This window comes from Triticum aestivum, chromosome 6B (genome assembly GCF_018294505.1).
Source record: "Triticum aestivum cultivar Chinese Spring chromosome 6B, IWGSC CS RefSeq v2.1, whole genome shotgun sequence".
NCBI classification, from domain to species: Eukaryota; Viridiplantae; Streptophyta; class Magnoliopsida; order Poales; family Poaceae; genus Triticum; species Triticum aestivum.
Window position 1 is genome coordinate 610,124,709 of NC_057810.1, and position 22,611 is coordinate 610,147,319.

Consider the following 22,611-nt stretch of genomic DNA (forward strand, 5'->3'; position numbering starts at 1 on the left):
AAAGGACATCTATGGAGAGGATGCAGCAGCGAATCAGGCAGATCGCCGGCGACGACCAGGCTAAGTTAGCCAGGTTGAAGGAGATCCTTACTTGGTTTGCCAATGAGTGAGAGATTTCGAGGATGGTGCGGTCCATGTGGCAATGGATGCGAAAGAGCGAGACAGCGGTGATGAGGGCGGCGATGTACATGTACTCCTCGGCGGCAGTCACGCCGCAGTCCTCTAAGTTCATCGAGTATCTCCTTTGGGCGATGGAACAGACAGATTCGCCCGAGGCGACAGTCAGGCGGAGGTGGTGGGCGTACAGGTTGAAGGTCGAGCACCCAGAGGATAACGAATTGATCGAGTATGGTGTGCCATTCGTGAGGGTGCAGAGCCAGCCGGAGCCACAGGAGTATTCGTTCTCCCAGCGCAAGAGGAGGCCGGATGGCACGACGTCGCTTCCCCGCTGTTCTCCACGGTTCCCTCGATGCTCGCCTCGTTTCAACGGCGGCGGTAGGGTTTAAGGTAAGCTTCACACTAACCTAATCTTCCACCTGCTCATACTTACAATCAGTGTGACAGCTAATGAAAATCATGCTTACAATCAGTCTCCGAGTACTACGCCAATCACCCTAAAATAGCTCTAGACCTTTGGGTCAAAGTTGTGACACAGTGTACAAATAAAGAAAAATAGATTGGTGCTTCTTTCAAAAAAGAGTACTCCCTAGAAAACTGCCAATATAAGCTACTAGTATTTGGTTAGAGGATTTGCTGCCGAGAAAGATCCGTCCACAGAGTGCCACACATCCCATTGGTGGTGGTGGATGCCAATGCGTGCATGCAGCATGGTTGGTGTCGGTAATTTTTACTTGGCACACCTTGCACTCTGCATATATGCCGGTTCCATACGTACATTTGTGCAGTTCCACCAAAATGTAGCTGAATAACCCTGTTTGCACAGATAATGAAAAAGCGTGATTACATTATAGTGGCACTAGTTGATGAAATGCACAAAATAAATAGAAGAAAATATTGTGATAGTATCATAGTATGCCATGCTGCGAGGGCGAGATGGGCCCTGCGACGCCTCATACGGTATGCCTCATACTGGACATCGTCCCAAGTCTCCCAGATACACCTTCTGCCAGTGACGAACATCAGTGTACAATGGTAGTACAAGGAGGCGCCTTGAGACATTCAAATCTCTATTTTTGTACAGATCAACTAATATTAAGCACCCTAGTTTGCAAAAACGCTTAAACATTAACAATGGGACTAGTAGATGAAACATACATTAACAAAGAGAAGCACTTTCTTTATCTACATTGGAAATGAAATGACAGAGATGACACTCGCTCTATTTTAACTGTATTATTACTTCATTTTATCAGTGACACTAGGGTCGAGCAGGTGGCAAACAAGGTGTACTGCGCATCGCAAGGATGAAGGCCGGGGGTGCTTAGACTGGGATGCTGAAGCTGGCTCTTTCAGTCACCAACATGGATGATTCAATTCATGGGACCTTTTGGTGCAGTTCACCTAAAATGAAGCAATGTCCCGTGAGCTAGCAACTTCTTCAATTTTTTTTAAGAAAAGGGCTCCAGCCCCGGTTCCATTTCAATCAGAAAACGAAACCCATAGAGCTTCTTCTTCATTAGTTGCAATAAAATTGAGCAACATCAAGGTTCTTGATTCTATCTCACGGTGCTGCCGGCGCTCGGTCCTGAGCCGACACGGCGCGGCTCCATCCACGGCGGCGTCACCGACCACTTCCTCCAAGGTGTTGCTCCGTCGGCGGCGATGTCCACATCAGTAGGAGCTGCTGCTGCTTTATCTCTTGCTCATGCTGCTACTCTGCTCTTGCTCTCGGTCCCCTGCTTGGTCTGCTCTTGCTTGCGCTGCTGCTCACGCTCTTGCTCTTGCTTGCGATGCTGCTCCGATTTAGCTACACTTCAGTCGACTGAATCAACTTTTGGGTCAGACGATTTTCAGGGGGTGGGAGGGGGGGGCTCGCCGGGGTGATGGAAGAACCAGCCGCAGCGGGGAGGGGGCTCACCGGAGAGGTACCCCACTATCTATCTTAGGGTTCAGGGTGGGGGCGGTGGTCACCGGCGGTGGCGTGGGGATCACCGGAGAAAAAGCTCGGCACGGGGGGGCCTAGAGGGATGGCGGGGGCGGTGGCGGACCGGCAGTGGGGAGTGTTTTCAGGGCGGGCGGGGCGGTGCACCACCGGCCGCGGGCGACGGGGGGCTGCTGTTTGGCCGGTGGTGGCTGGCAGCTCAGGGGGGTGGAGGTTGAAGATGAACCGCAGGCCCTTGATTTTGTATCCAACGGCTGCAAAATCGACTGACCAGAGATGAAAAAGTTAGTCGACCGATGGGTAGCCTCACCTTGGTAGTGCGTTTAGTTTCGACAGCAAAATTCAGTTTCGACAGTTAAGTTCAGTTTCGACAGTTAAGTTCAGTTTCGACAGTTAAATTCAGTTTCGACAATTAAGTTCAGAGATGAGCGGCTGATGTATTTTACATCTAGCACTTTGTGGTTATGTATTTTCCGTCATGTATTGGAGATGCTATTAGAATTCCACTCAGGTTAACGTTGTTCGTTGTCTCTCTTGTCCCGCTTTAGCCTTGGCGTCGTACAACTCACCAGAGCTGCTCCAATGACGAAACCCTCCATCACAGCGAAGCAGTACCTCGGGCTCCATCTCTAGACGCCTAAGATCTTCTTCCCCTCTTCCGACAGCCAAGTCAGCCGGAGCATCCTCACCGGCCAACCCAATCACGCTGAGATCGACATGGCTTCGCCAAAGAGGTTGTACACTTGTTCCATCTATTTTTTACTCTACATGTTATATATATTGTCCACTAAGCACTCGTAGTAACGGGAAATACGATTGTTTTATCCTACTATATGACAAGCAGTGAGGTACCAGGCAACTTAGCTATCCGTGATGGACTCTCTTGAACGCCATCATTATTTATCTCTGCGCGTTTGAGCTGTGCATTTGTCGATGGGCCTGGGAGTTGAGCTAGTATGGCAGTGGCCTGGGTCCAAAGTAATAGAAGTAGCACAAAAACATTTTTTTAGTGTAGGATTTTCCTTTCTCAAGCCTCCCTACAAGAATCGCCAGTGCTTGAAAGGAAAAGTGAATGAAAAACATAGGAATTGGAAAGTTTCCTATGGTACTACTTTTCATGAATTTGGTGCAAAGGAATGGAGCAAAGGAAAACTGTAGGATTTGTTCCTTTAGTGTCTCCTTGAAAGAAAAACCGTAGGAATTCTAATTTCCACTTCTCCTCCTTTTCATATTCCTATTCATCAAGCACAAGACTAAGAGATAGAAGCATAATAGCATTATAACCGTACATTTTCTTATGGTTTGACTTAATCTCACCATGCTTTTTTGCATCCTGTGATCTTCCAATTGTTGTGAATCAAACACCCAGATTGGCAGAAATCATGTGTTTTTAAATTCTCTGTTTTGCACGTGCATTCCTATCCTATTCCTGTCTATTTCCTATCCCTGCATTGTTAGAATACTCAAATTTAAACAAACCCTTACTCAATTACTTCTGTTACAGATATGTGTCAAAGAAAACCTTGTGTGGTTTGTCCTGCTCCTGCGGCGCTGTGTTCCACCCCAGCTCAGCTGCTCCAATGACGGAAGGGTTCACCACAGCAGGGATCCGCTCTCTAGACTGTCTTTCGCCGCCTCAAATCTTCTTCCCCACCGCCGGCAGCGACGACAACTGCATTATCATCATCAACTGAGCAGATGACCTTGAGGACTACACGGGTCCGCAAGAGAGGTTGCACTCTTTCGTGTCTGCTTACGTTATGCGTTGCTTAATATGATGACATGCTACATTATCATCGTGTTCACCTATTAGACTCTGAGTTAGGTCCAAACTAATGCTGAAACTTGAGTTTTTAAATGGTTGTGGGGTACATATTGGGGCAGCAATTAGTACTATCTATCTACTATCTGGTTAATCTCCGGTGTCTACTATGAGTTTCATGTTGGGTGCAAACAAACATTAAAGGATCCATTATCTGTATTTTTTAACTAAAGCTATTATCTGCCTGCTATAATTGGTTTTGGGTCTATCCACAGTTTGTTACCATCACTCTGGATTTGTGCATGCACTCCTTACATAATATCACTATGTTTTATTCCTATGCATGCCAGTTGTTGTACACAATGGAACTGGTCATGTAGAGCAAAAGAGACGAGCCTTGCGAGGCAATAAAATTTCATGCAGACGTCATTCCATGGTGGGTGGAAAGGCAGCCCCCCCTCCACCCATTTTGGATCGTAATCAAGAGGAAGATAACTGTTCTGAGGGGGATTCAGAAGGAGAAAACCACTCCTATTTACCCCATGAGGTTGGCTCTAACTTGGCATGCTGATGTTGGTAATATCATGCATATGGTGGCTCGCATTGCTTACTGTATACATTAAAGATGCCATCTGCTTAGTTTAGACATGCTTTGTGTCAATGCCATCTGTTTAGTTTCTTTATCATATATGTGAATCATGCAATGCCATCTTGTTTAGCCAGGCATCATATATGTGAATTTTGCAATGCCACCCTGGTTAGCCAGTCATCTTATATGTGAATTATATCATGCCATCATTTTTTATTACGTGTTAAATTTGTCAACAATTTTAGTACATTCAATTACTCTTCATATGCATCAGCCATTCGGCACGGTCATGGAAAAATCTGGAGTGGAAACAAGGTCTTCAGAGCAGACAATGCTATCTGACGAAGCGCATGTCTTGCTGGTTACTGATAGCTCCTCAGAGGAGGATTTAGAGACAGATGACCAGTCGTATCCCCCCCCCCGAGGTGCATGCCCTAACTTGGCAGGGTTATGTTGCTCATATCGTGCGTATGGTATCTTGCATTGCTATGTCATTTGCTTAGTTTAGACATGCTTTGTGTGAATGCCACCTGTTTAGTGTCTAATTACCATATATGTGAATTATGCAATGCCATCTTGTTTCAAGACATTATATATGTGAATTATGCAATGTTATCTTGTTGCAAGGCATTATGTATGTGAATTATGCAATGCCATGCTGTTTAGGCAAGCGTCATATATGTGAATTATATCATGTCGTACTTTTTTTGTATTTCTCATTGCTTTTGTCGACAATGTTTATATATTCAACTGCTCTTCCTGTGCATCAGCCATTTGAATTGGTGATGGAGAAATCTGGAGTGAAAACAAGGTCTTCAGAGCAGACAATGCTACCTGCTGAAGCAGATATCTTGCTGGTTACAGATAGCTCTTTAGAGGAGGATTCAGAGGCAGATGACCAGTCCTATTATCCCCGGCAGGTGTATGCTCAAACTTGGCAGGGTTATATTACTCATATAATGCATATGTTGTGTTGCAATGCTTAGTTTTTACATCATATACACAATATTGAATGCCATCTCCTTAGTTGACACATCATATATGCGATTGCCCTCTGCTCACTTCCTTAGTATATAAATCATATATTTGAATTATGTCATGCCATGATGTTTACATAGACAGCATGTATCTGAATTATGGCATGCCAACCCATTTTCTAAAGACATATTATAGTTATATCATCTCATCCTGTTTACATAGTCATCATATTTTAAATTATGTCATTCTATCCGTGAATTATATCATGTCATCATGTTTCCATCGACGGCATGTTTGTGATTTATGGCATGCCAACCACTTTAATAGACTGTTATATCATGTCATCCTGTTTACATAGTCATCATATTTTGAAGTATGTCATTCTATCCTATTTAGTTAGCCATCATACATGTGAAATTGTGTCATGCTATCCTGTTTAATTAGCCATCATATATGTGAAATTATGTCCTGCTATTATGTTTGCTTAGACAACATAAATGTGAATTATTTCATGCCCTATTTTCTTCCCTACTATCCATTGCACCTGTCTATCTTACATTGCACCTATCTATCTTACAATGTCTGTATGTTCAATTACTTTTCTTGTTTATCATCCATTTCAATTGGAGGGAGTGAAGGCAGTATCTGTGGGAGTAAAAACACGGTCTTCAGAAAAGATCGTGCAACTTGTCGATGCAGATAGAACCACGGTTGTACTTGCCCAAGAACCAGCCCCACCACACATAACCCACACTCATGCAGATTGTACCCCTACCCAGTTGGACAGAGAACCAGCTACACCCCTTCTAACCCCAACCCCAGCAGATACACACCCAGTTCCCGTTGACATAAGACTGTCTCCACCACAGAGCACCCAAACACGAGCAGTTAGTAAGGCAACTGCAGTGCCCAAATCACGAGGACCACTACTCTGAACCCGAAGACAACGCTTAAAGCATAAGAAGAATTGTTCTCAGGTCAGGTTCTGTAGCTATGGTTCATACTACTTTGCTCTTGCATCACTGTATTTACTGATACCAACTAATTTCAAATTTGAAGGATGCAATTGAAACTCCAATGGTGCAATAGGTATGTTTTAAACATGTTTCTTCAACGTGTTTGGCTATTTGCTGTTGTAACTTGCTCTATGTTGATTTTAGTTTTAATTGAATAAACAGTTATGTTCTCATGCCATGCACATTACAAGTGTTGTTATTGCTGTGTAGTTTCCCACACTTATATTCTGTCTATGCTGCTTTGTCTTAAATAGATATGATTCGAACTGTATCTATCTTGATTTGGCAACATAAACTAGAATGATATAGACCACACAGTGACCATACTACATAGATATATGTTTGTTTCATCCTGTTATCCTGTCCACCTTACTACTGAATTGGTTTACCAAAATGAGTTTCATATACTACATTGTAAACTTGAGATGTGTTTGTTTGTTTCTCTTTTAGAACGCGGATAAAATATTGGAGAAGAGTAACCCGTTATGCAATGGTAAAGGAAGTAATGCCGATAAGGTGCAAGATCGTGAGACATCCCTGTTGGTCTCCAAGAAAGCTGATAAAAACTATATTGAAGACACTGAGACAACCCCAAAGTCCTATCTTGATGTAGTGTTTGAGTTACTGGCTACCACTGCTGGCACCAGCTCTTCGAACTTGTTGCCTGAATCAGTTCGGCTTCTTGAGTATCAACTTCAAGTTGAAACACATCGATCATATGTTATGCGACAGGAAGCCGAAGGACTGAGGAAGTCCCTGCAGAATTCAGATGCATACTTTCTGGTGCAACAGCAAGTGCTGGAGGACTTAAGCGCCAAACAAGAGAAAGTTAATAAGCTTGCTAAGCATCTTGCCAGCATTATGGGTACCCAGGATATTGTTTCTTGAGCTCTTCTGAAGTGGTTTTAGTTCTGGACTTGTTTTGCTGCGGCGTTTATATGTTGCTGCGTTCCCTATATTTGCACTGGTGGCGAACTTTGATGCCCAGCGGATGTAATATGTGTAATAGCCGTGATAGCCTAGCGTAAGTTGCTTGCTTGTTTATTTCCTTGTTATCTTGTTTATTTGTTTGCTTGTAGTCAGTGCAGTTCTTTTTCCGCGGTTTGCTAGTGGCTGCAATAACCTATTTTTTAAAACTAGGCCACAATAACCATGTGCTAATATTTACTGTAGTGACACTGGGCCTCCTACAGGCTGTAGAAACAGTGGGCCTTCTATGGGCCATAGAAACAGTGGGCATTCTACGGGCTGTAGAAACAGTGGGCCTTCTACGGGCCGTAGAAACAGTGGGCCTTCTACGGGCCGTAGAAACAATGGGCCTCCTACAGGTCGTATCATCAATGGGCCTTATGTGGGTCGTATGATCGATTGGCCAAACATGGGCCAAACAGACCGCATTATGGCCGTAGACGGGCTAGAGTTGGAATTGTCCGTTCATGGGCCGACCATAACGGGCCATCGTTAATAAGCCATATTTGATGACGCTATGAAAACGGCCCAACGTATTAATGGACCACAAACGGGCCGACTGTAACCACGGGCTGAATTTGGCCCACAAGCAGAAAATGACAGTTACGGGCCGTAAGTAAACGAATGCTAGAAATGAGCCCAAGAATAAATGGGCTCTGAGAAGGCCGAAAGATAACATGGGCTGGAAACGGCCCAACGGAATAACGGGCCGTTAATGGGTATAAAGTGATACACTGTTCTTTACGGGCCAGTTTCACCATGGGCCTTTAATCGGTGTAAAGTGATACAATGTTCATTATGGGCCAGTTTCACCACGGGCCGTTAATAGGCCAAGAGTTACATAGGGCCTCATATGGGCCGAAAGACGTCATGGGCCATACATGGGCCAGAAGTGAAAATGGGTTGGAATCATATTGGATGGCCCAGATGATGCTACTGGGCCTAATTCGGATAGGGCGTAATGGGCCTTGGGTTAACGGGTTGTAAATGGGCTATATGCCAACAGGCCGTCAACGGGCTTTCCATGGGTTGGCCCACCACCTTTTGACCAAGTCAAACGGGTTGGCCTTTTCACAGGAATGGGCCTCTGTTGGGCCGTGCCACGTGTCGACGTATCATAGGCGCCTTCTGCCCAATGAGTGGATGACATCTGTCCCAGCGATGAGCCGACACGTGTTTCCTCCAGCCAATGATGATTTTACACGTGGAAAATCCCCATTGGTCGGGGATGTTAACTGGTTATCGGATCCAAAACCCGACCCGATAGCTTAACGGCGTTCCATTACGGTGGATGCCACGTGTCGGTCACCCTTGATGAAAGCACTTCTGTGACGCGCGATTTATCGTCATGGAAGTGGACACTTCCGTGATGATAATTTTGGTAATGTCATGGAACACTTCTACGACAGCACAGGTATGACTATCTTGATTCTGTCATAAAATCGTCATGGATGTACATGCATGACAGAAAACGCGACCTACTGTGACAAACATGTATCATCACGGAAGTGTATTTTTTTAGTGAATGCAGCCGCTTCCCTCGTCGCAGCGCTCAAAAAATCTCGTTCTCGCCTCAAAATATGGGCACGATAGCGCATTCCCACACCCCTCCATGAAGCTCGCTGCCATGCTGCCATCACCGCCTTAGACCTCGTCGAAGAAAACAGACCTCTCTCTCCAACAAAATCACTCATGCGCAAAATCATTGTATCCATTCTCAAATGCACCATTCAAGAGAAAATGTCGTACTGGCGCTGGCGTGCTAAGGTTTCGCGCGCCATAAACGGTGGGGAGAACTCCAAGTTCTTCCACATGTCTGCCTCTCAGCGCCTCCGGAAAAAACAAAATCTTTACTCTTACTCGCGATGGCACCGATTTTTCTGCTCACCAGCAAAAAGTTGAGATCCTACATGATTTCTTCCTCTCGTTACTTGGCACCCCAGCTCCGACAAATTGGGTCTTTGAACTAACTTCGGTTTACCCACACCCGGTGCCTAGACTCCACGTCTTAGATGAACCCTTCTCTGAGGAGGAAATCAAGCATGCTTTCTTCACCATGAACCCCCAAGCAAGTCTTGGAACAGACGGATTCGGACCCCATTTCTATAGAACCTTCTGGCCTCTAGTCAAAAATTCAATCATGTCCTTTTTCTAACTTTTTCATCAAGGCTTAGCAGACAGTGAATGCTTAAACCGTGCCCACATTATCCTCCTCCCCAAGAAAGACACGCCAACCACACCTGATGCTTTTTGGCCTATCTCGTTGGAAAACTGCCCGATCAAAGCCGTAGCCAAGGTTATCACATCTCGCCTTAAGCTGCACATCCCTCTGCTAGTCCATGGCAACTAGACCGAATTCATCTCTGGCAGAAACATCGCCGAAAACTTTGTTTTTGCTGCCGACCTCGTTAGCTCTTGCCACTCGCGTAAAAAACCAACGATAATTTTCAAACTGGACTTCAGAAAGGCTTCTGATTCCATGGCATGGCCTGCACTCGACAAAATCCTGGCAATCCGCGGGTTCTCGCCAATCTTTCGCACCTGGATCCAAAATCTTCTACACATAGGCAAAATGGCAGTTCTCTTGAATGGCATTCTGGGCAAATGGATCCAATGCAAAAATGGGTTGATACAAGGTGACCAGGCCTCACCCTACCTCTTCTCGATCATCGTCGACCTCCTCCAACAACTAATCATCCAGAACTCCGATCCCACACTATACCACCCTATCTTCTCCCACCTCCCTCCCATAGTCCTTCAATACGCCGATGACACGCTCATCGTCGCAGCTGCCTCTCCTGCCGCTGCCTCAACTCTTAAAGTGATCCTAAATAGCTTCGCACAAGCCATGGGTGTCACGCCAAATATGCAATACTATCCTAAAGAGACTCGAAGGTCCCACCAAGGATAGAACCGCATATTGAAACACTTTTGCAAGGTAGATATCATTACATCAACATTACATAATAGATGGGGATACATACAAAAGGCATACAATGCCACACGAATACAACATCATCATACATAAGATCAACATCCGACTACGGATGAAACACAAAACAAAAGCTCAAACGACATCCACCCTGCTAGCCCAGGTTGCCGACCTGGAACCTATCCCCTGATCGAAGAAGAAGCATAAGAAGAACTCCAAAACAAGCAAACATCGCTCTCGCGTCATAAACATCGCAAAACCTGTACCTGCAACTGTTGTTGTAGTAATCTGTGAGCCACGAGGACTCAGCAATCCCATTACCATGGGTATTAAGACTAGCAAAGCTTAAAGGGTAATGAAGGGGTAAAGTGGTGAGGTTGCAGCAGCGACTAAGCATGATATGGTGGCTAACATACGCAAGTAAGAGCGAGAAGAGAAGCAAAGGAACGATCGTGAAGCTAGCAATTATCAAGAGGTGATCCTGAACTCCTACTTACGTCAAACATAACCCAAAATCCGTGTTCACTTCCCGGACTCCGCCGAAAAGTGACCATCACGACTACACACGCGGTTGATGCATTTTAATTCGGATCTGGTGTCAAGTTATCTACAACCAAACATTAACAAATTCCCATCTGCCGCATAACCGCGGGCACGGCTTTCGAAAGTTTATACCCTGCAGGGGTGTCCCAACTTAGCCCATGATAAGCTCTCGCGATCAACGAAGGATATTCCTTCTCCCAGGAAGACCCAATCAGACTCGGAATCCCGGTTTACAAGACATTTCGACAATAGTAAAACAAGACCAGCAAAGCCGCCCGATGTGCCGACAAATCCCGATAGGAGCTGCACATATCTCGTTCTCAGGGCAACCACCGGATGAGACTAGCTACGAGTAAAACCAGACTTCGAGTTTCCCCGAGGTGGCCCCGCAGGCAGCTCGGTTCGGACCAACACTCGAAGGAGCACTGGCCCGGGGGGCTAAAATAAAGATGACCCTTGGGCTCCGGAAACCCAAGGGAAAAAGGGCTAGGTGAGGCGAATGGTAAAACCAAGGTTGGGCCTTGCTGGAGGAGTTTTATTCAAAGCAAACTGTCAAGGGGGTCCCATAAATCAACCAACCACGTAAGGAACACAAAATCCGGGAACATAATACCGGTATGATGGAAACTAGGGCGGCAAGAGTGGAACAAAACACCAGGCATAAGGCCGAGTCTTCCACCCTTTACCAAGTATATAGATGCATTAATTAAATAAGAGATATAGTGATATCCCAACATAATCCTGTCCATCATGGGGCAATCTTCAACTTCACCTGCAACTAACAATGCTATAAGAGGGCTGAGCAAAACCAGTAACATAGGCAAACAACGGTTTGCTAGGAAGGGTGAAAAGGTTAGAGGCTGACAAGGCAATTTGGGAGGCTTGATCAAAAAGAGATAGGTAGCGCAGCATAGCGATAGAACGAAGCAACTAGCATAGCAATGATAGTAGTGAGATCCAGGGTAGCGGTCATCTTGCCTGAAATCCCGCAAGGAAGAAGAACAAGTCCATGAAGAAGATGAAGCCACGAAGATGAACCAATCGTAGACGAACGCATCCTCATGATCGCAATGAAACGGGAACCATCGAGAAGAAGCACACAACATGGTAAACACACCACACATATACATGACATGATGCTCAACCGAGTATGATGCAAGACAAGGCTACATGAAGCTACTCATGGCAAGAGATGATGCAAACAAGAGCAACACATCAAGGCAAGTTTAAATGAGGCCGGAAACAACATAGAACTAATCCGGTAAGTCCTCATATGCAAGTTTCGAAATTGGTCCAGATCTGAATAAACCTTATGTTCAAGTTGTTAAACAGCAAGTTAAGATGCACTCACTACACAACTCACAAAAATACATGGATTGTACCTTTGCAAATATGGCATGATATAGTACAAAACACATGTAGAGCTCATGCTCATAGGATGCACACATCAAATATGGCAAAAATGACAAATGAGCATGTTCTGTTAACATACAGCAGACAACATCATATAGCACTCTTGCAATGATGATTCAAGCATCAAGATGATCTCAAACAAGCATGACACAATGGAATGAAATGAAGCGCATCTCTCAATGAACATTTTGATATATCATACGCACGAAACGGAGCAGTATGCATGGAGTTATGATGCAATGAACAGGTCAACAAAATGATAAAAAATCCAGGGAAACATTTAAAAAAACAGGCCGAGCAGGTGATAGATAAGCTGCGCCTCGGGTGAGGGTTTGGCGGGCTCACCATGGGCCTGGCCCAGGAAGGTAGGAGGCTGGCGCGCTGGGCCGGGGAGATGGGCCAGCGGGAGGGCGCGGCCCACGTGCAGCCCACATGCGATGGCAGTGCGTGTGCTCGCACGCACATGAGAGCATGCATGCACGTGCGGCGATGGCGCAGGGCGGCGGCTGCGCCGGTCGGTGGGGAGGCTACGAGGAGGCCAGGGTTGCGGGAACGGGCGGATCCAGTCGGCCGACGCCGGATCCGGGCAACGGCGACGGTGGGCGGAGCTCCGGGAGGCGCAGCTCCACATCCATGGCGACCTATGGGGTAGAGAGAGAGATATGAGAGAGGGAGAGAGATTAGAGAAGAGAGAGAACCAGGAGAGAGGAAGGAGAGAGGTCAGGGTGGACTTGGCCTGGGGTCGCCGACGACGACGGCAAGACCGGCGAGGCGGCGCACTCCGGTGCGGGGAAGTAGGCGGCGGAGCTCGGATCGGGAGCTCCTCTCCTGATATGGAGCTCGGGGAGTAGGGGCGCGCAGTGCGGGCGCCTCGGGCCTAGATCAGCCCGGGGTAGGCCACCGCTGGGCTTCGGGCGGGCCTGGCGCGGTGGAGGCGTGGGGACGACATGGGGAGGATAGGTGGCGGCGCGTGTCACATCCCTAGTTCTGGTATGCACTAGGCTAGCCCTTCATATGAGCATCATATTTAAATTTCTGAAACATTGAATTGAGGATTGTTTAAGCCTCAAAACTTTAATTAAAAGCAGGGCAAAGAACCCTGGAAATTGCATTCAGTGTTCCCAAAATGGCCTTAAATAATGTTGGTTATATTTGGCAAAGGTTTTTGCACCAAACCAAAAATAATGAGCATTTTTTAGGAATATTTTGGGCACTGAATTTAAATCATTATTTTATTTGCATTTGGAATTATATCCATAACTTGTATAGAATATATTTCCAAATACCCTGGAACATTTTATGTGCTTTTGGAAAAGTCCATTAAGCAACATAAAAATATTCAGGGGAATTTTGTCACTGTTTTTGATTTTTTTTATTAGAAACAGTGGCAAAAGGAAGTAAACTAAACAAAAGAAAAGAAAAATTAAAAAAAGGGTAGAGGCCTACCTAACTTACCTGTGCGGCCCAACCCTGTAGAAGGCCCAGTCCACCACCGCAACCCCTGTGTCGTCTTCCTCCTTTGCCAGGAGGAGAAGCAGCTGTGTGCGGCGCGCACAGCCACCCGCGGCCACCTCCTGCTTTTGCTGACGCACTTGACCGGCTAAAGCCGCCATGCACCCCCCTGGCCCTCTCCTTCTCTTCCTCGTGTCGATCAGCTCCTCTGCTGCCTCCCTCTCGCCCTGCACCTCGTGGCCGAGCGCTGCCGTCGCCGCTGTTCGCCGTTGCTGCGCCCACCGCCACGGCCTCGCCCCTCCGTCGTGCCCAAGAGATCCGCGCAGTCGTCCTTGTCTTCTCCGTCAAGCCGTGCGTCTCTGGACGCCCTGTGGAGCCGCCATCGCCGTCGTCTTCACCTCCGGCCGCCAGAGATCGTTGCCGCCGTTCTGCCCGCGCTGGACTTTCCCCGAGCTCGCCGACGCCTCCTCCGGATCCGCTGTGAGCCCCGCTGCCTTCTCCCCTCCTCCACGAGCTTGTTCCCGCCCTCTAGCCACCTCTTCCTCCGGAGCCGAGAGCTCCCGCTCGCCGGCCATGTCGTCATCGTGCTTGGGTTGCTCCTAGGAGACGACCCCGACCACCAGCTGGTCTTGCCGTGCATCAGAACACCGAACCCGCGTGTGTCCGAACTTCGGCCGCCGCTCCGCACATCGCCGCCGCAGCTACACTGCACCCCGGCACCTTCCGATGCCTCCTTTAGATGCGCCGCACCGCCAGCTCGCCGTAGCCGCAAACCATGCGGGAAACGGTGCGCCGTAGCGAGCACATGGTGCACCACCGCCGTCGGCCAAGGTCGTCGCCGGTTAACCTCCAGCGAGGATGACGTGGCACCTTAAGTAAACACTAATGACGCCACTAACTAACCCCCTAGCTCACTGGCAGATGGGCCCCATGCCCTAATTAATCCCAGTTTTGTTTCTGTTTAGGTTAGTTTAAAATCCAGCAGGACCCATGTGCCCGAGTTGACCCCGCTGACGTGGCCGTTGATTGGCCCCATGCGTCAGAATTGACCCAGCTGACGTGGCCGTTGACTGGGTCCACATGACAGCGACACTAATCAGCCCCAGTCACTGACCAGTGGACCCCACTGGTCAGGTTTGACCTGAACCCGCCCTGTTGACCTGATGACGTTAGGGTGATGTCGTGCTGATGCAGTAACTCTTTTCTGGATTTAATTTAATTCTGAAAATTCCAGAAAATGTTTAAAACTTGTAAAAATCATATAAAATCAACCGTAACTCCAATGAAACAAATTATATATGAAAAATGATCAGAAAAATCCAATCTATCCATTTCTACCATTTTCATGCATGTTACAACAACTTATAGCTGATGTTTAGCACAAATCATATAATGGCATTTAAACCCTCACATATGGAGTTTGAATTTGAATCTTGGATTCAAACCAACTCCATTTACCTTGCTGCTAGTTGCATTAGCCCAAATCACAGCATATTGCCATATCATGATCATGCATCATATTGTGCATTGCATTGATTGTGTTATTCCTTGTTTGTCGGTGCTGTCCCCTCTCGATAGATGTGTTCCGACGATGTGATCGATGACACCGATAAAGAGCTATACTATCTTCAGAAGTGCCAGGCAAGCAAAACCCCCTTGTTCATTCCGATACAATCCTACTCTCTCGCTCCTGCTCTCTTTTACTGCATTAGGACAACACCGATCCAACTGTTACATGCTGCGGTAGTTGAACCCCTTTCCTCTGCATGACCTCTCATTGCCACAGTAAATAGATGAAACCCACTAGCATGAGTAGGAGTTGTTTGAGCCCTGATGTGCCTACTCATTCATGCTTGTTTGTCATGCCTGCTATTGCTTAGAGTTGTGTCAGGTCTGATTCATCGGGGATAAATTGGAATGTGGTGAACATGTCCTACTGTTGAGAGCTAAGTGTGTGAACACGATTTGGTAAAGGTAGCGGTGAGAGGCCATGTAGGAGTACATGGTGGGTTGTCTCATTGCAGCCGTCCTCAGGAACTGAGTTCTGTGTTTGTGACCCATGAACGGCTACTACCACGCATTGGAATGCTTAAGTTCCCCTCTCGACTTATTAATCAACTCGATCTCTGTCCACGAGTTGCAACTAGTTTCTGGTGTTTGTAGGTAGTGTTAGTAGTCTACCAAGTGGCACCCGGTACAGGTGGGCTTGGGACAGACTAGGCACAGTGGCCCGGTGTACCATGTGGCACCTGGATGGTGGACTTGGGAACCCTTCACACATCGTTTGGGGCCGTGAGCGACACCCCGGCCGGATCTCCTTGCGGATGGAACCCGAATAGGCGATAAACCTGGACGAGAGACTTGTGTGGTTAGTCAGGTCGTGGTCGACACCCTCGCTGGGCTTCCGCTTGAAGGTTGCCGAGTACATGTCGTGTAAATGGCGGTAAGTGGTGAGAGCGTGTGTGAAGAAGTACACCCTTGCAGGGTTAATATGATCTATTCGAATAGTCGTGTCCGCGGTAAAGGACTTCTGGGTTGCCTGTACAGTTCATAGACAAGTGAAAGTGGATACTCTAAAATACGCAAGATAAGCGTGAGTGCTATGGATGGCGTTCTCGTAGGGAGACGGGAGCGAATCCATAGTGGTGTATTGATATGGTGAATATGTGGACTCGTGTGCGCCACCTCAAAAGTGTTACTTGCAGTCGTAGTTCAAGATAGCCACCGAGTCAAAGCTGGCTTGCTGCAGTTAAACCCCACCATCCCCTTGTTGATAATGATGCATATGTAGTTAGATCTGATGTAAGTCTTGCTGGGTACATTTGTACTCATGTTGCTTAATTTATGTTTTCGCAGAGAGACTTCAGTCTCGCTAGTAGTACCGCATGGACTTCAACGTTTAGCTTGTTACCTCAACTACGATCTTGTGCCCTCGGCAGGATCTGGTAGATAGTCAGGCTTCTCAGCCTTTTTCATTTGTAGATGTCTGTACTCAGACATGTTAAGCTTCCGCTTGTGCTTTGACTTGTATGCTCTGAATGCTGGGTCATGAGACTCATGTTTGTAATATCTCGATCCTCGGAGCCTATTGAACAAAATACTTGAGTTGTAGAGTCATGTTGTGATGCCATGTTGTATTTGCACATATCGAGCATATTGTGTGTATGTTATTGTAATGCTTGGTATGTGTGGGATCTGACTATCTAGTTGTTTATCCTTAGTAGCCTCTCTTACCGGGAAATGTCTCCTAGTGCTTCCACTAAGCCATGGTAGCTTGCTACTGCTCCGGAACACTTAGGCTGGCCGGCATGTGTCCTTCGTTCCTATGTCTGTCCCTTCGGGAAATGTCACGTGATGAATATCGGAGTCCTGTTAGCCCGCTATAGCCCGGTTCACCGGAGTCCTGCTAGCCCAGTGCTATAGCCTGGATTCACTCGCTGATGACCGACACGTTTGATGCTGGGTCATGTATGCCTGTCCCTGTAAGTTAGTGCCACTTTGGGTTCACGACTAGCCATGTCAACCCGGGTTCTCTGTCATATGGATGCTAGCGACACTATCATATACATGAGCCAAAAGGCGCAAACGGTCCCGGGCCAGGTAAGGTGGCACCCGTGGGAATACCGTGCGTGAGGCCGCAAAGTGATATGATGTGTTACATGCTAGATCGGTGTGACTTAGGATCGGGGTCCTGACAGCTTTGGTATCAGAGCTTGACTGCCTGTAGGATTACCAAGCCAAACTGGTCAAAGTTGAGTCTAGAAATTCTTTAGTTATATAAGGGAATTGATTGTGGGATGGAACGTAAGGCTCTTTTTACTCCTTATACCTTATGCCCTTCTGATCTGAGTCATCTTATCCTTCCTACGGGGTTAAGGAATTAGGATTTCTATTCTTTCTATCAGGATCACGTGTTACTAATCAGTAGTCCGATAGGATTGATGGTTCTAAGCTTGAGTTCAGTTCCTACTATCTTCTGTATGTTAACTGTTGATCTCGAAACCTTGATATTATGCTTCTGAGTGGTTATGCCACCATTTTTGTAGCATGTCCCAAATCTTTTTGAGCATTTACAGCCGTTATGCTGTCCGAGTCATCCCAGGTTTCTAAATAATTTGATGCAATTGCAAAATCCTTTCCCTCTGTTTTCGATGACCTTTCTGGCCAGGTTAACCACACTAAACGGTGAGTTGAGGTACTCTATTGCCTCAACGTATATGTTGGAGTTATTATTATGACCCTAGGTGTCTAGAGTATCATCTAGTAATCTAGCCATGTTTTGTGTTCCCAGTGTGATGATTCTGGCCATCATTCTCGAAAGCATCCCGTGATGCCATTTAGCTGGTAGGTATTGTACTCCTATGTCTCCGAACCCGAGATTCACCCTACCTACTTCATGTTGATAGTGTTTGCTCGTTCCTTTAGGATATTAGTAACCTTGTGATAGTCCTCGAGGTCCGTGGTATTTCCTTCTTCCAAATACCATGAACTGCTTATGGCGTAAGTTCCTTGAACCAAGAGATCACAACAAGAGTGCTCTCGATGAGTTCTCCATTCTATATCGTGACTCTGCCAGTTCAACCTTTCTGCATGGGTTATCCAGAAGAAATATGTTGAATTTGACTCGACATACTAACCTATGCATCCACAACTCAGAAAGTTATATGTTATTTGAGTTGTCCCTCTTTAGTTGTTTTCTGACCCTCGTCTATCAATTGATAGTCAAGAGTATGCATGCATTTGTTCGTCGATGCCTATTACTCTTGTGGTCCGTCAAGCCATTCTATTCCGGAATGACTAGGAGAAACAAACTCCAGTACCTCATCAATATCCAGGATTGGGTCAAAGTAGATGTATTCCGCAGATCAAAATGCCAATCCAGCTATTGTTCTGTTCTACCCTGAAGTATTACCCACTTTATGTCAGGAATGTCATGCGGATTGCACCTTCTCTTATGGATTCTTGACGTAGTGATACTTCTCGCCATCATTATTCATTCCTCGGTTCCGTGTTGTCGCAACTGGAGTGCTGACAAGTGAATCGTGATGTGTGAAATCTATATTCCTAGCAACCATGTTGCATAGTGATTAATGGACAATAATTTCATTCTTAGCGTGTTGATTCTTGAATCATCATTCTAAGATAGATTGTGCTACCTAGTCCTTATTTTCGGTGCACCTTTCGATCAATGAGTTAGGATTGTGCCAATCCCTCGCTCTTTTGATCATCTCGTCTTGCCCTGAAAAGCAAGATTGTTCTCGAGCTTAATAGCATGTCGGTGGTTCGTGATTTTCCGAATATCTTCTCAGAAGTATCACCAGGTTGTCACCTGACTGCTATGCTGAGTTCGTGATCTAGTTGGTTTTGGTAACCACCCTTTCTCCAAGAATCTGTGTTGAGTACCCCTGAGCTAGTTGGTTAAGCTAAACAACAACTTGGAGAGTTGGAAGATAAACGCTTGTCCGACTTAGTTCATCTTAAGGGATATCTTGTGTGTGTGTGTGTGTGTTGAAGGTAGATGATATCTTCCTTGATTGAACCTTGTGGTAAATTATTAGATCTATTGTCTTGCCAAAACTTTGATTTGAGTATGGGTTATCCTCAAATCAAATCAGAACCAACGATGTTCATAATGTTGTCTTACTCGTGGTTGATTCCTCGGGCATACACCATTATATCCTTTTGTCTGACCAATGCTATCACCACGTTCATTTAATTATGGAATTCCATTTATATGGAAACCTGGATAAATTGTTGTTGAGCCCATCGACAACATCCTTGTCTTCTCCATAATTTTGATGAACGCTAAGCTAGTGTTGGAAACTTTTGAAAGCATTTGTTCATGCTAGCTCATGAAGCATATGTTCAGATGTAAGAAGTGACTTCCTCTAATTCATGTGCATTTGATGCAAGTTGCCGCCATGGATTCGAGAAAGTTTATTTTTGCCTCCTCCGGAATCATCCCAAGTTAGTCAAGCATATGTGCGAAGTATACTGTGGTTTGGAGACTTGCAACCTTCATCCCATATGTATCCCCTAGCACCCCAAGCCACTGATGGATTTGCTCAAGAAAAAGGAATTGGTTGTGTTAATTCTAGATCATGCACAAGACTCCGATATCCTCGATGATGGTTCCCAACCAGAACTCGGTAGTGTTTTGTTGTAAGACTACCATGTGGTCATGCTTGTCTGGGACAACATGTTCACATGTGTGTAGCAGAACCAGATCATGTTTTGGAGCTTACTACCATAGTTCATTTCCCGAGAATCTCGCAACGTCCTCTCGTCGATTTGTGTTGCAAACTTTCATTTTTCTTTCTAGACTCGATGAGTCTGGAATATCCTGACACCAACCAGATCTGAATCTCAGGCAGATATGATGGTTGGAACGTTTTCCCAAGAACTATAATATTGGTCCCTTGATAACCGGTAAAGTGGATGTCGTGGCCAACACACCCAGCCGGAAGACCTATTATTGTAGTATCTTGATTGAGGAAGTTGGCCACCTCCCCATGAGGATTTCTTATGGATTTACTTCCGTAGTTATTCCTTATGATTTTTGGTGTTCCCGAAGTCCGATCTTTTACTTGATGTCCTAGATATCAAACCATAATTATCTATGGATTACGCTAGCACATCAAGGAGAACATTAGAAGCGGAGTGCTAAATGTCTCTTGGTCGATCATCCAGATTTTGTTTCCTTGGCCTCGCTAAGGTGAAATCTGAGAAGCTGTTATCTTCCTATGCATCTGCATCGTCCATCACTATCCATCATGGTAGTATGTTGTGTTGCCAGGATCCTTGACACGGATGTTGGTAAAACCTTGATGAATATGGAAATGCTCAAGTTCTTGAGAGCACGCGCAAGCGCTAGGTGTTATCATCGACACTAACTGGGTTTGCTCTCAGCTTCCTCAGTTATGCTATAACTTCTCAAACAGTGGACTCACTCTCTACTGTTGAGCTTCTCCTCAGTTACTAAAGTCATCCCTTGTGTTGTTTTCAACAAGGTAATCCACATCACCCATTCTAATTCGGGTATGCCATTCTACCGAACCCCTCCACATGATCGCTTGAGAATTGCCTTAGGCTGGTATAAAGAGTTTCAATGATCTCTGAATCAAAGGTAATTCTTTTTGCCACCTAAGAGGATATATCTACGAGTCACCATCCCTAAGGTGTCTTGTTGTGGTATCATGGTAACTCAACTCCTCGCTACATTGACAACCGTTCACCTCCCTCTTAGGTGTGGAATTGTTGTCTAACTAGTGAACCCTCGTCATCTGTTCCACTCCATTTCTTCAGATGTATGCTTCGTGTCTCAGCTCGAGAGTTGTGTCAATGTCTCATCACATGAATTGATCCTGAGTTGTTCGGTCTTCGAGAAGATCGATTCTTCTAGAGTTTTCCTTTCCTCTTCTTGTCATGTTAGTTGGAATTCTCAGACCAAGACATCGAGACAAAGATGGTGATCTAATCAACGTTCATTTGAAGTGCAACCTGGATCGTGAAGATTGTGTTAGTTGTGTCCCTTCTGTCATCTTACCCTACGCTTGAATCTCGGGACGAGATTCTTATTTAGTGGGGGTGAGCTGTCACATCCCTAGTTCTGGTATGCACTAGGCTAGCCCTTCATGTGAGCATCATATTTAAATTTCTGAAACATTGAATTGAGGATTGTTGAAGCCTCAAAACTTTAATTAAAAGCAGGGCAAAGAACCCTGGAAATTGCATTCAGTGTTCCCAAAATGGCCTTAAATAATGTTGGTTATATTTGGCAAAGGTTTTTGCACCAAACCAAAAATAATGAGCATTTTTGAGGAATATTTTGGGCACTGAATTTAAATCATTATTTTATTTGCATTTGGAATTATATCCATAACTTGTATAGAATATATTTCCAAATACCCTAGAACATTTTATGTGCTTTTGGAAAAGTCCATTAAGCAACATAAAAATATTCAGGGGAATTTTGTCACTATTTTTGATTTTTTTTATTAGAAAGAGTGGCAAAAGGAAGTAAACTAAACAAAACAGAAGAAAAAATAAAAAAAGAGCAGAGGCCTACCAAACTTACCTGTGCAGCCCAACCCTGTAGAAGGCCCAACCCACCACCGCAACCCCTCTGTCATCTTCCTCCTTTGCCAGGAGGAGAAGCAGCTACGTGCGATGCGCACAGCCACCCGCGGCCACCTCCTGCTTCTGCTGACGCACTGGACCGGCTAAAGCCGCCACGCACCCCCCTGGCCCTCTCCTTCTCTTCCTCGTGTCGATCCGCTCCTCTGCTGCCTTCCTCTCGCCCTGCACCTCGTGGCCGAGTGCTGCCGTCGCCGCTGTTCACCGTTGTCGCGCCCACCGCCATGGCCTCGCCCCTCCGTCGTGCCCAAGAGATCCGCGCTGTCGTCCTCGTCTTCTCCGTCAAGCCGTGTGTCTCTGGACGCCTTATGGAGCCGCCATCGCCGTCGTCTTCACCTCCGGCCGCCCGAGATCGTCGCTGCCGTTCTGCCCGCGCTGGACCTTCCCCGAGCTCGCTCACGCCTCCTCCGAATCCACTGTGAGCCACGCCGCCTTTTCCCCTCCTCCTCGAGCTCGTTCCCGCCCTCTAGCCGCCTCTTCCGCCGGAGCCGAGAGCTCCCGCCCGCCGGCCATGTCGCCGTCGTGGCTACAGACGCCGTAGTTTGCGCCTGGGCGCGTCATCGTGCTCGGGTTGCTCCTAGGAGACGACCCCGACCACCAGCTGGTCTTGCCGTGCACCGGAACACCGAACCCGCGCCTGTCCGAACTCCGACCGCCGCTCTGCACGTCGCCGCCGCCGCTACACTGCACCCCGGCACCATCCGCTGCCTCCTTTAGATGCGCCGCACCGCCAGCTCGCCGTAGCTGCAAACCATGTGC